A 12,787-nucleotide genomic window follows, 5' to 3' on the forward strand; every position below is an offset into this window, starting at 1 on the left:
AATGTGCACAGCACCTGCACCACACTGCGTCGTCAAAAAGGGATGAGCATGAATCATATCCATTTACTCTTGCCGCATGCTGCAAAGGCAATACATGAAACCAGGCCACACATGACAGGGTCACTGCACCTTGAGCGTATGTCCAGTCAAACATCACACACAGGCTAAACCCAGCAAGGAGGATGAAGCTTCTGACATGTAGGCCTTGTACGCACAAACCACCCACACCTGAGACAATCTCATTGAGACGGAGAAAGTATGTACACCTCTTACTCTGGGATGGAAACACATGGCCTCCACTAATTCATGACTGTACACACACAGCCCCTGGTGGCCATGTCCACACATCATTGACAGGCAAACATCATCAGATTGTCTCAACAACACACACAGGTAATGCCCACTGTGAGTATGCACAAGCAAAATGGGTCCCCCTGTACAGTGGACACATGTAGCAACCTGTAGGTCCTAACAGTTGAGCCCAGGGTACAATGCCACCCTACGCAACCCATGGCAAAGACACAGTGAATGGCCATATTGTTGGATGACGCACATGATACCTAGGAAGAGGTGCCCCAGGGCACAGTAGTGCCCACACTCCTCCATGGTCCAGGATGGACATGACTGCAAATTAAGCAACCGTCCCTGCACTTAGCAGGCCTCCCACTCAGGCACATCATGTCAGAGGGCACACAATTGGACATGCATGCTGGAAGGCTGTACATTTTGGAGACACACCCCTATGTCGTGATTCACAATCAGTGCCAAGTGACATGGACACCACAATGACTGAAATTGGCCATGGCACACGCAAGGTCCCCATACCTGTGGCACATCACCCCCACACATGATGCTGATAGCATAGGGCACCTGCATGAACTGCCTGCCTAAATAACCGTGTGCAAGAGTGGCGACAGACCAGGGAACACATTGCAAGGAGGGGAAGGGAGGGAGTGAGAACAGCACTGTGCTACTTTGTGGAGAAGTTGACGCACTGCACAATCAAACCCTGGCAGTGTATCCATGCAACTGCACACTTACATTGGCTGGGGACACACAACTGACACACATGTACCTACCCCCTTCCTGCTGCTGCCTCTCCTGTAGGCGCCTGTCCATATCGGGGAAGACCACCGCCAGCACACGCTTCTGGATGTGGGTCAGACGACGGCGGCCACGGTTCTTACGGCTCTCAGGTGAGTCCCCCAGCAGGAGCCGTGCAATCCTCCTCGTCCAGCACCGGATGTCCTGCCAGCGTTTCCTCACCTGAGACAGGCTCCGCCTCCGACCCTCTGTACCCCTCACGGCACTGACGGCTTCCCTCCAGATCTCCCCCTTGGCAATGGCGCCTACCTGTGAGGATGCAAAAGAGAGAATACATTAATCCACATGAGCAAAGACACAGAGACACACATATAGAACAATCCTCATTATGAACAGGCCATGGTATGCATGCAACTAATTGCACCTTTGTCATAGGGACATTATCCACTGTGGAAGGCCAAATGCACTACGTGCCAGTGGAAGCACACGGGTGGCATGAGGGGTACCACACACTCACTGACCAGGGATCACACTGTGCCTCACAGGCTACACCAGGATTATGTACAGCACCTCACAGCAGTCACCTGCCCCAGCACACTGATGCTACCTCAGCAGAGTACACAGACACACACAGGTACAGGACAATCACATGGCATTGCCAACTGCGGGTACACACCTCACTCTGCCCATGTGCCAGTAGACGGGGGTGTCACAGGTGTGGGGCTGGCTCAGCACGGCATGCACACAGCACTGCTCCCTGCTCACATCCGATGGCCAGGCCATATCCATCCCTCATGCTGCTTGTGTGCAACACTCCCCATATGCACTCACCCACATGACAGGGGACTAACACACACACCAATGTGCAGGGGACGAACACGGCCTTTGGACACTCACAGCACAGGTACACTGAACAAACACACATCCATGGGTACTGACACCTGTCACACTGGGGGGAACACAGGATCACATCAGGACTGTGGAAACAACATCCCCAGGAGGAGTATGCAGGCAGAATGTGGCATGCACCTTGCATTCATTGTCACAGTAGGCACTATGCAAGTGAGGAGTGCACACAGGAAACACAGCATGCTCTGCATGGGTGACATGAGGCCTTCCACACCCTGGGACCCACTCCAAACAACAGTGCATGTCTGTCACACATGGACACAATGCCAGAAGTCACTGTCACACAAAAGGGGCACAGTCTAAGCTAGTGGAGTCTGCACTCACCTGAACCCCTGGTCGACCATACAGGCTCTGGAACTGTGGGAGGATCACATCTATCAGGGCAAGGTTCTCCTCCTGGGTGAATGGCTGTGACCTCTCCACAGTCCTGGACATGGTGCCAGAGGAATCACTATCAGCAGCAGTGGTCATGGATGAATGGATGTGCAGGCAAGTGCTCTCTCATGGGACCTGGCTGCCTTATATATGCCTGGCTGGCCTGTTCATGTATAGGAGTACAGATTGATTGGTCAGTCACATTAGCATCCTACGTTTCATCCAATCCCTTCAAACCTACCCCAGTGTGTGGCTTTGCATGGTTTCAGTTTTGATAATGATGTCAAGTCAACATCCACATTGCAACAATGTAGATTCTTTCAAACTGACTTCTGCTGTGCACCTGGTGCTCAAATTCAAAAATTTAACTCAGTCTCCATGGCAACCATCAGGCATTTAGGCCCTTATACTTGTCCCTCATGTGTCCCCTATGTGTTTTCATACATTTACACACAGGTACGGTGCGTTCCACGCCCTAGGGCACCCCACAAGCAGTGATACCGACCGTACATGCGCTTGTACGGTCCGGATCACAATATTGGCGCTGGCGTATGCGTACGCCACAGTAGTACGGACTGTACACGCGCTTGTGCGGTCCGGATCACAATAAGGGCGCTGGCGTATGCGTACGCCACAGTAGTACGGACTGTACACGCGCTTGTGCGGTCCGGATCACAATATGGGCGCTGGCGTATGCGTACGCCACAGTAGTACGGACCGTACAAGCGCGTGTACAGTCCGTACTACTGTGGCGTACGCATACGCCAGCGCCCTTATTGTGATCCGGACCGCACAAGCGCGTGTACAGTCCGTACTACTGTGGCGTACGCATACGCCAGCGCCCATATTGTGATCCGGACCGCACAAGCGCGTGTACAGTCCGTACTACTGTGGCGTACGCATACGCCAGCGCCCATATTGTGATCCGGACCGTACAAGCGTGTGTACAGTCCGTACTACTGTGGCGTACGCATACGCCAGCGCCCATATTGTGATCCGGACCGCACAAGCGCGTGTACAGTCCGTACTACTGTGGCGTACGCATACGCCAGCGGCAATATTGGCCCAGGGACCCTATACACGCGCTCCGAGCGTATGTACGGTGCGTATAACAACTGTCAGTGGTGACAGGCGGCACACAGACAGGAATGGAGCGGACAGGTATTGCCAAGGGTGGACACAAATGCATTGTCTGTGCAATACCACCTGTGTGTGACACAGGTGTGTCAGGATGTGATGTGGCACTTTACCCCTGAGGTGTGGGCAAAGCACATGCACGATGAGTTGTGTACACATGTCGTGTGTGATGGTGCGCATTGTACCACACATCCCCTGCACTCCTTTGACATGTGTGCATGTCGTACACACTAGTGGAGCCATGAGTCACTTGCATGTCCCAGTCACGGACACCCGCACCTGTCCCCTGATGCCAGGTACACGGAATATTACATATGACACGTGTATGGCTGCGTTGCATGCTGCAACCATGTCATGTGTGTGGCATGTCTTTCCATGATTTTGCTGTAGGTGTGTGGTTCAATGCGTCAGCAGTTGCTGCTGCCAACATGTGTCTGTGTGTCGATGGGCATGGCACACTGTTCCGCACACCAGCCCACATATGTGATTTGCCATGAGGTGTGTATGTATCCAACTACACGGAGTATCAACACAAGTACATATCCACATGCTCCCTATGTATGTTCTGTCTCGACATGTACTCCTCAAAGGCAATGTGTGTGGCCTGTCCTATTCCTATGACATGTGACCAGTGCATATCGCATCCAACTACCTGTCTGTACCATACGCATACTACTTCTGCACATGTGTGGATGTCTGTGAATCCTGTGATGCGTGTGCATGTTCACTTACACTGGCCCACAGCTAGTCTCATGCCATGTCATCGTGATCTTGCCCCCCTCCGTTAGTGGCTGTCCCTTGGTAGGAGTGTAACCTGACTGGCGTACGTGTCCAGGAACTGTGGCACAGACCTGACTCACAACGTGGCATATGTGTATTGGCTGTGTAACATGTGCTCAGTGCATTGACGATGTTGTTGTACAGTGCTCACTCTTAGGTGTTCCTTCCATTTCACTGCAGGGCTCCGCCTCTCCCTCGACGTATGCCAGACATTGCTGCCCTGCATGAACGGGACTGTATACGCCGCTACAGATTCAGCCAACGGTTGATTGATGAGTTGACTGGCCGGCTGGAAGCACAACTCCTCCCGCGCCACAGGTATCCAAGTGCACTGACACCCAAGTTGAAGGTGATGGCAGCCCTACATTTCCTTGCCACGGGTACGTTCCAACATACCATTGCTGATGTTGGGGGCATGTCCCAGACGATGTTCAGCCGTGTTCTGCATGATTTCTTAGAGGCCATGTTGGTTCACCTGGATGAGTACATTAAATTCCCAAATCGTGAGCAGTTGACAGATGTCAAGCGTGAGTTCTATGCCCTGGGAGGGATGCCCCATGTCATTGGGTCCATAGATGGGACACATGTTGCGTTGGTACCACCACAGGCACAGGAGGTGGTGTATAGGAATCGCAAACATTATCACTCCATTAATGCCCTTGTGGTGTGTCTGTCCAACATGGTGATTTCACATGTCTGTGTTCGCTTTCCAGGATCAGCACACGATGCCTTCATCATGAGGCGTAGCAGGGTGCCAGAAATGATGCTGCAGCTGCGGAACGAGCGAGCATGTATTGTTGGTGGGTAGACTCTGGCAGTTCAGTGTTTGGCGTCATCTTCCAATCTCACTGCCTGTGCTGACACACTTCTGTCCATGATGTTTCCTTGTAGGGGACGCTGGCTATCCCAACATGCCATGGCTGATGACGCCTGTCCGCAACCCCAGCACGGCTGCCGAGCACCGCTACAACAACGCACATGGGCGGACCAGGAGAGTCATTGAGAGGACGTTTGGACTTCTGAAGAGCCGATTCCGGTGCCTCCACAAGACCGGCGGAGCACTCCCATATGCCCCGGTGACGGTGTGCAAGATCATCATCGTCTGCTGCATGCTGCACAACATGGCAGTGGAGGAAGCTGTTCCACTCATACTGGATCAAGATGACCAGGACCATCCACCCGTGGAGGATGAAGGGCTTGGTGACGGGGCAAGTGATGTGGAGGAGGAGGAGGCTGTGGAGGACATGCGGAGTCGGCTCATACGCAACTTCTTTGCTTAGTGGTGAGTTCCAGTGTCTGAGTGTGCACGCATTGGGCCGTGTGTGGCATGTGTTGCAATGTGTGTGTCCATCTGCATGTCTGCCAAGTGAGTCAGTGGTGTGTATTGAAGTGTCACTCAAGTGATGGCGCAATGGAAGGATGTTGTCTGAGGGTCATCATTGTCACCTGTCATGTTAACAACATGATACGTGTTAAGTACATGCTTGCGGATGTGCTCCTTTGTGCTGAATCCTTGTGTGTCTCTCTTCCACAGGTCCATGTGCATGCTGTCTGCTGGTGGCATTGTTGTGCTCCTGCTACTCCTCATGAACACAGCGACATGTGCTGATTCAGCGTCACATGCACGGGCAAGTGTTGAAATCTCCTCAGCGTAAGGGATGCCTCACGTCGTTTTGGGTGTGTGAATTGTTTGTAGTCTGTGTGCACTTCTCCGGTTCATGTGTGTTCCATTTGCATACATGGTGTTCCTACATGGGGAACATGACATGGGGCAGGCTTCACCTGGAGCCATGCTCAGACTTGGTGACTGTCATGTGGCAGGGGATTGGGGATTGTGATGAGGCCATCATTGTGTGTAACACTGGCCTCGGAAACATACAGGTTGCACCGGGTTGACATGGTGTGTGATTGCCCCATCAGGGCCTCAATGGTGTATAGCGGCCTCTCCGTGGCAGCAGGGGGTGTTTAGCTGTTATCCGTCACTTGTGTGCCAGGTCAATGGGATGCCAGCATCTGTGTTGCAATGGGGGGTGCCAGTGTTGCTCCCACATGTACATCCACATGACCTGTGTATGTGTTGACAGAGTATCATTGTCATTCCAACACACATGACTAATAAATTTGTCCCTCTGTCTCCAAGGTGCCTCTTCCCTGTCAATGGTGCCCTGTTGCCACTGTGCGTGCCGCAGGTCTGGCATAGTTTTCATAGGTGGTGCATATGTGTCTATGTGTAGAGTGACAAGATGCTAGGGGTTTGTCAGGGAGTGGGAACTGTATTATGCACAAGATGCACAGTTCCATCCACCTCAAGGCAAGAGAGACCATCCCCCAGGGCAACTACAACATCCGTGTCGAATCCTACCCTGCAGTCTACGGACATGTGCCTCACGACTCCCATGGTACTTGTCCATATCCGGAGTGCATCTGCACAGCTCTGCTACTGCGTCGGGCAACCAGGCCACATCAACGTCCTAACGGGATGGGGGGAATGTTTCACAGCCAGCTGCAGGATGACCTTCTAGATCCACGCCCACACTCATGATGCAGCCCACAACCCCAACACAACCATGTGGCACAGTGATCCTAAACTGCATTCTGGCATCTCCATGCATCCAACCTTGGCCTAGCCACCATTCTCAACATCCGCCTGACGCAAGCATGCTGCACATTGTAGGGACACATGTCTAGACATACCTGGGAGCGGCAAGCCAGGTCACTCAACATGATCCCTGACCTCTGCGCATGACTGTTGCTCCCCTGAATGTGTCTGTAGCCACAGTTGTGCGGGAACCACTCAGCTGGTTGGGCCCAGCACAGGTGAGTTTGGTACTCCATGTCTGTATCAGATGAGACATTGGGACCCATGTGTGTCCTGGGCAAGACTGCGACCCCACGGTTTGGATGGTTGGAGTTAATTCTGAGATCAGGCATGCTTTGACTGTACGACACACACATGTATTGTAATAATGTAGAATCACGGCATCATCTTGTAAGTGTGATTAATTTATTTGTGGTGGGGTACGGGTTTGTGGGGATGACAAGAGGTGCACAGCGGGAGTGTAGAATCCAAAGTTCACTGGGGGAGTTGGTATCCTTGTCGTAGCAAAATGTCAGAGTCCATGCCACAGTCTTCGTCAACATAGGTCAGACAGTGACCAGCAAGTCCATGTGGCAGAGAATGTCATGTGCTGCTATTGGGCCAGAGGGCCAGGTGCCAGGCCAGGTGACCTGGGAGATGGTGATGTTCTGCTGACTCTCACAGTCTTTTTCGTGGACGACCCACCTTCCTGCGGGGACCCTCGGAAGCAGTCCGTGACGATGTCTGTGACGCTCCGTCGGATGAATCCTCCTCCTCCTGATCCCTCCCTGTGTCTGGTAATGGCCTTCGCCTGGTGCCACAGGGAGGGTTGCCCATGTTGTCGGCAATCCGACGGAGTACACCGGTCATTTGGGTTTGCACCGCCACGAGCTCAGCCTGTCTATCCTCCATCCTTCCTTGGTGTTGCAGTTGACAGGCATGTTGCTGGGACTGCAGGGTCTTCATCTCCTGGAGGGTCCCCTTGATGTCATTGAGGGTGGACGCAATCTGGTCCATGCCCCTGGTGTCACGCCGGTATGTATCCAGGATGTTGCTGACCTGGGACACTACCGGGTCCTGAGCTGCCTGGTCAGGTTCGCGCCTCCGCCGTCCTCCACTCCCGCCACCCCTGCCCACGTGCACCTGGCCTGCCGTTGTGGGTGCATCGGGTCTCCGGGACCCCTGAGGGATGGCATCTGCGTTGCCGCCTGCCTCCTCCTGGGTGCCCGGAGGACCGTGTCCCTCCTGGGCAGACTGGCTGGGTGGTCGTGTGCGGGCAGGGCTCCTGGACGTCTCCTGGGATGTGGCAGGAATGGGGGTGGTGGTTGGCACAGTTGTACCTGACGCAGGTGCTGCAGGTGGTTGGACACCAGAGGGGCCAGGTTGGTCTGGGTCATCCACGGAGTGGTGAGAGTCATCGCTGGCGGTGGGGTCATCATCCCGCGGAGCCTGGTCCTGTGTGACTTCCCCCCCAGTGTTGGGGGGTGTTCGTCGACGTTGACCTGTGTGTGAGAGAGACAATGTTAACAGTGTCACATGTGGCATCCATGTTGCATGCATTTCTGATTTGGCACTCTTCCTCTGGGTAGTTGGATCTGTCCTGCATTCCTCTCACAGTGCACTTGTGCATGGCTATGTCCCTTGGCCACAGCTGTCAGGGCTTTACGCATGTGTGAGACACAATCTTAGTTGATGCATCTATTTGGGTACACAGTCAGCAGTGTGGTGTGCGGGCGTAGCGAGCCATGCAGAGGCGCCTTACGTGTTGCACTGTACGTGGCCAAATGGTGTTTTGGCAAGGCAATTTGATGTTGCAGGTAGGGGACTGAAGCATTTGTGACAGGGTTCTTACCGACACGGTGGGTGGGTATACTGGGTGTGTGGTTAGGTCTGTGCCTGCAGCACGGATGGACTCGTGCACAGATTGACACATGGACCGGTCTTCATCTACGGAAGGGGGGGTTGAGGCACTGCCAGACCTGGTCTGCATGCACACAGTCCACCGGCTGACGAGTGGACATGGCCACACCACCCAAGGGTGATTTAGTCTCCCTGTGTCTCCCTTCCTCCCTCCCTCTGTCACCCTCCTCCCTCCCTCTGTCGGTCTCCCTCTGTCACCCTACTCCCTCCCTCTGTCTGTCTCCCTGTGTCCCCCCTCTGTCTCCTTCCCTCTCATTCCCCCTCTCCCTCCCTCTCTTTGTCACTCTCTGTCACCTCAGGCCAGCTTCCTGGGCACACACAGTTAGCCGGTCTTTGAATGGCCATTGGCTTGTTCATGTGAGTTAGTCCCTGTTCTCCGGGCACCCATTGGGCAGTGTGTCTGAGTGTAGGCTGCTGCTGTGGCGGTGTGTGCTGAGACTCTATCAGAGCGATGCATCTTCATTGTCTGCTGTTATGTGCAAATTGTGCCTTCAGACCCATGGCATCCTGCATGGCAGCCATCATTTGCAGGCAAGACAGTACTGTGTGGGTACACACAGTTTGTATGGCTGTGCCCTGGGCCATATGGGCTGAGGGCATTGTTGTGTGCTTGTGAGTTGCTCAATGTTAGTTTTGCTGCCCCCACTCCCAGCATCGACCACATCCTGTGTTGTGTTGGTGTTTTGTGTGGCCTGTGACTTGGCATGGCCCTGATTGATGCATGGGGCATGGAGGCGCCAGTGGCATGTGTGTGTTTGTGGAGTGTTGTTGTGTCCGGTGGTGGCTTGGGGGGGGTGGCATGCATGATTGATTGTGTATGGCATCCCCCCCATGTGAGGTGAGTTGTTTGTGTACTCACCAGGGTCTGGGAGTCCTGGCAGTCCGTGTAGTCCCTCCACCGCCAGCGTGGACATCACCTTCTCCTCCCAGGGATGGTATTGTACCGGTCTGGGGGGCGGCCCTCCTCCAGTGATGTTCCCCTGGTTGTGATTGTCAGTCATCTTCCTCTTGACCGTCCTCCGCAGATCGTACCACCTGGATTGGCACTCGTGCCTGGTCCTTCTGGTTGTCCCAACAGCATTCACAGAATCGACGATCCTCTGCCACATGGCGGTTTTTTCGGATATGCTGGTCTGTCTGACCAATGTCCCAAAGAGCTGTGGCTCGACTCTGAGGATTTCGTCGACAAGGATCTCCAGCTCCTCCTTTGTGAACTTTGGATTCTTGGTGGTGGACATGGCGTGGGGTGGGGTGTGGTTGTGGGGGTGTGGGTGTGGATGGCTGTGGGTGTGTGGGTGTGGTAGTGGAGGTGTGTGTGTGAATGTGATGAGGGGGTGTTTGTGTAGGTGGTTGTGTGAAGGTATGCAAGTGTGAGGTTCAAGTATGGTGGTGTGGGTCGTCTGTGGGCTCTGGCAGCAGTGGGTCTGTTGCAAAGGCTCATGGTTTGTGTGTGTGGTCCATTTTTATTGGTCCATTTGTGGGTGTGGCTGTGTTTGAAATTTGTGTGGGTGTGTTATGAGGAGTGATTGAGTTTTGGGCCTCTGTTTGGCAGTTTGGCAGTTGCAGGTGAGTGTATGTGATGTTTGTGGGGTTGTTGGGCCTGTTTGGTGGTGTGGGGAAACTCTACTTGACTCTCCTTGTGTAAATATGGTTTGTCCGGGTTCAGTACGTGTTTTTTTGGCGTCAGTACGGTCCGTACATGCACTGGTGGGGGTGCGGTCCGTACATTCCCTGGTGGGGTGGTGGTTCGGTGCGTACATACACGGCTGGGGTGGGTGTTTGGTGCGTACATACACGGGTGGTGGTTCGGTGCGTACATACACGGCTGGGGGGGGTTCGGGGGCGTACATACACGGGTGGTGGTTCGGTGCGTACATACACGGCTGGGGGGGGTTCGGGGGCGTACATACACGGCTGGTGGTTAGGTGCGTACATACACGGCTGGGGGGGTTCGGGGGCGTACATACATGGCTGTTGGTTCGGTGCGTACATACACGGCTGGGGGGGGTTCGGGGGCGTACATACACGGCTGGTGGTTAGGTGCGTACATACACGGCTGGGGGGGGTTCGGGGGCGTACATACACGGCTGGTGGTTAGGTGCGTACATACACGGCTGGGGGGGGTTCGGGGGCGTACATACACGGGTGGGTGTTTGGTGCGTACATACACGGCTGGTGGTTCGGTGCGTACATACACGGCTGGGGGGGGTTCGGGGGCGTACATACACGGCTGGTGGTTCGGTGCGTACATACACGGCTGGGGGGGGGTTCGGGGGCGTACATACACGGGTGGGTGTTTGGTGCGTACATACACGGCTGGTGGTTCGGTGCGTACATACACGGCTGGGGGGGGGTTCGGGGGCGTACATACACGGCTGGTGGTTAGGTGCGTACATACACGGCTGGGGTGGGGGTTTGGTGCGTACATACACGGGTGGGGGTTTGGTGCGTACATACACGGGTGGGTGTTTGGTGCGTACATACATGGCTGGTGGTTCGGTGCGTACATACACGGCTGGGGGGGGTTCGGGGGCGTACATACACGGGTGGTGGTTCGGTGCGTACATACACGGCTGGGGGGGGGTTCGGGGGCGTACATACACGGGTGGGTGTTTGGTGCGTATATACACGGCTGGTGGTTCGGTGCGTACATACACGGCTGGGGGGGGGTTCGGGGGCGTACATACACGGCTGGTGGTTAGGTGCGTACATACACGGCTGGGGTGGGGGTTTGGTGCGTACATACACGGGTGGGTGTTTGGTGCGTACATACACGGGTGGGTGTTTGGTGCGTACATACACGGCTGGTGGTTCGGTGCGTACATACACGGCTGGGGGGGGTTCGGGGGCGTACATACACGGGTGGTGGTTCGGTGCGTACATACACGGCTGGGGGGGGGTTCGGGGGCGTACATACACGGGTGGGTGTTTGGTGCGTACATACACGGCTGGTGGTTCGGTGCGTACATACACGGCTGGGGGGGGGTTCGGGGGCGTACATACACGGCTGGTGGTTAGGTGCGTACATACACGGCTGGGGTGGGGGTTTGGTGCGTACATACACGGGTGGTGGTTCGGTGCGTACATACACGGCTGGGGGGGGGTTCGGGGGCGTACATACACGGGTGGGTGTTTGGTGCGTACATACACGGCTGGTGGTTCGGTGCGTACATACACGGCTGGGGGGGGTTCGGGGGCGTACATACACGGGTGGTGGTTCGGTGCGTACATACACGGCTGGGGGGGGGGTTCGGGGGCGTACATACACGGGTGGGTGTTTGGTGCGTACATACACGGCTGGTGGTTCGGTGCGTACATACACGGCTGGGGGGGGGTTCGGGGGCGTACATACACGGCTGGTGGTTAGGTGCGTACATACACGGCTGGGGTGGGGGTTTGGTGCGTACATACACGGGTGGGGGTTTGGTGCGTACATACACGGGTGGGTGTTTGGTGCGTACATACACGGCTGGTGGTTCGGTGCGTACATACACGGCTGGGGGGGGTTCGGGGGCGTACATACACGGGTGGTGGTTCGGTGCGTACATACATGGCTGGGGGGGGGGTTCGGGGGCGTACATACACGGGTGGGTGTTTGGTGCGTACATACACGGCTGGTGGTTCGGTGCGTACATACACGGCTGGGGGGGGGTTCGGGGGCGTACATACACGGCTGGTGGTTAGGTGCGTACATACACGGCTGGGGTGGGGGTTTGGTGCGTACATACACGGGTGGTGGTTCGGTGCGTACATACACGGCTGGGGGGGGGGTTCGGGGGCGTACATACACGGGTGGGTGTTTGGTGCGTACATACACGGCTGGTGGTTCGGTGCGTACATACACGGCTGGGGGGGGTTCGGGGGCGTACATACACGGGTGGTGGTTCGGTGCGTACATACACGGCTGGGGGGGGGGTTCGGGGGCGTACATACACGGGTGGGTGTTTGGTGCGTACATACACGGCTGGTGGTTCGGTGCGTACATACACGGCTGGGGGGGGTTCGGGGGCGTACATACACGGCTGGTGGTTAGGTGCGTACATA

The sequence above is a fragment of the Triturus cristatus genome, chromosome 1_2 (assembly GCF_964204655.1).
Source record: "Triturus cristatus chromosome 1_2, aTriCri1.1, whole genome shotgun sequence".
NCBI lineage: Eukaryota > Metazoa > Chordata > Amphibia > Caudata > Salamandridae > Triturus > Triturus cristatus.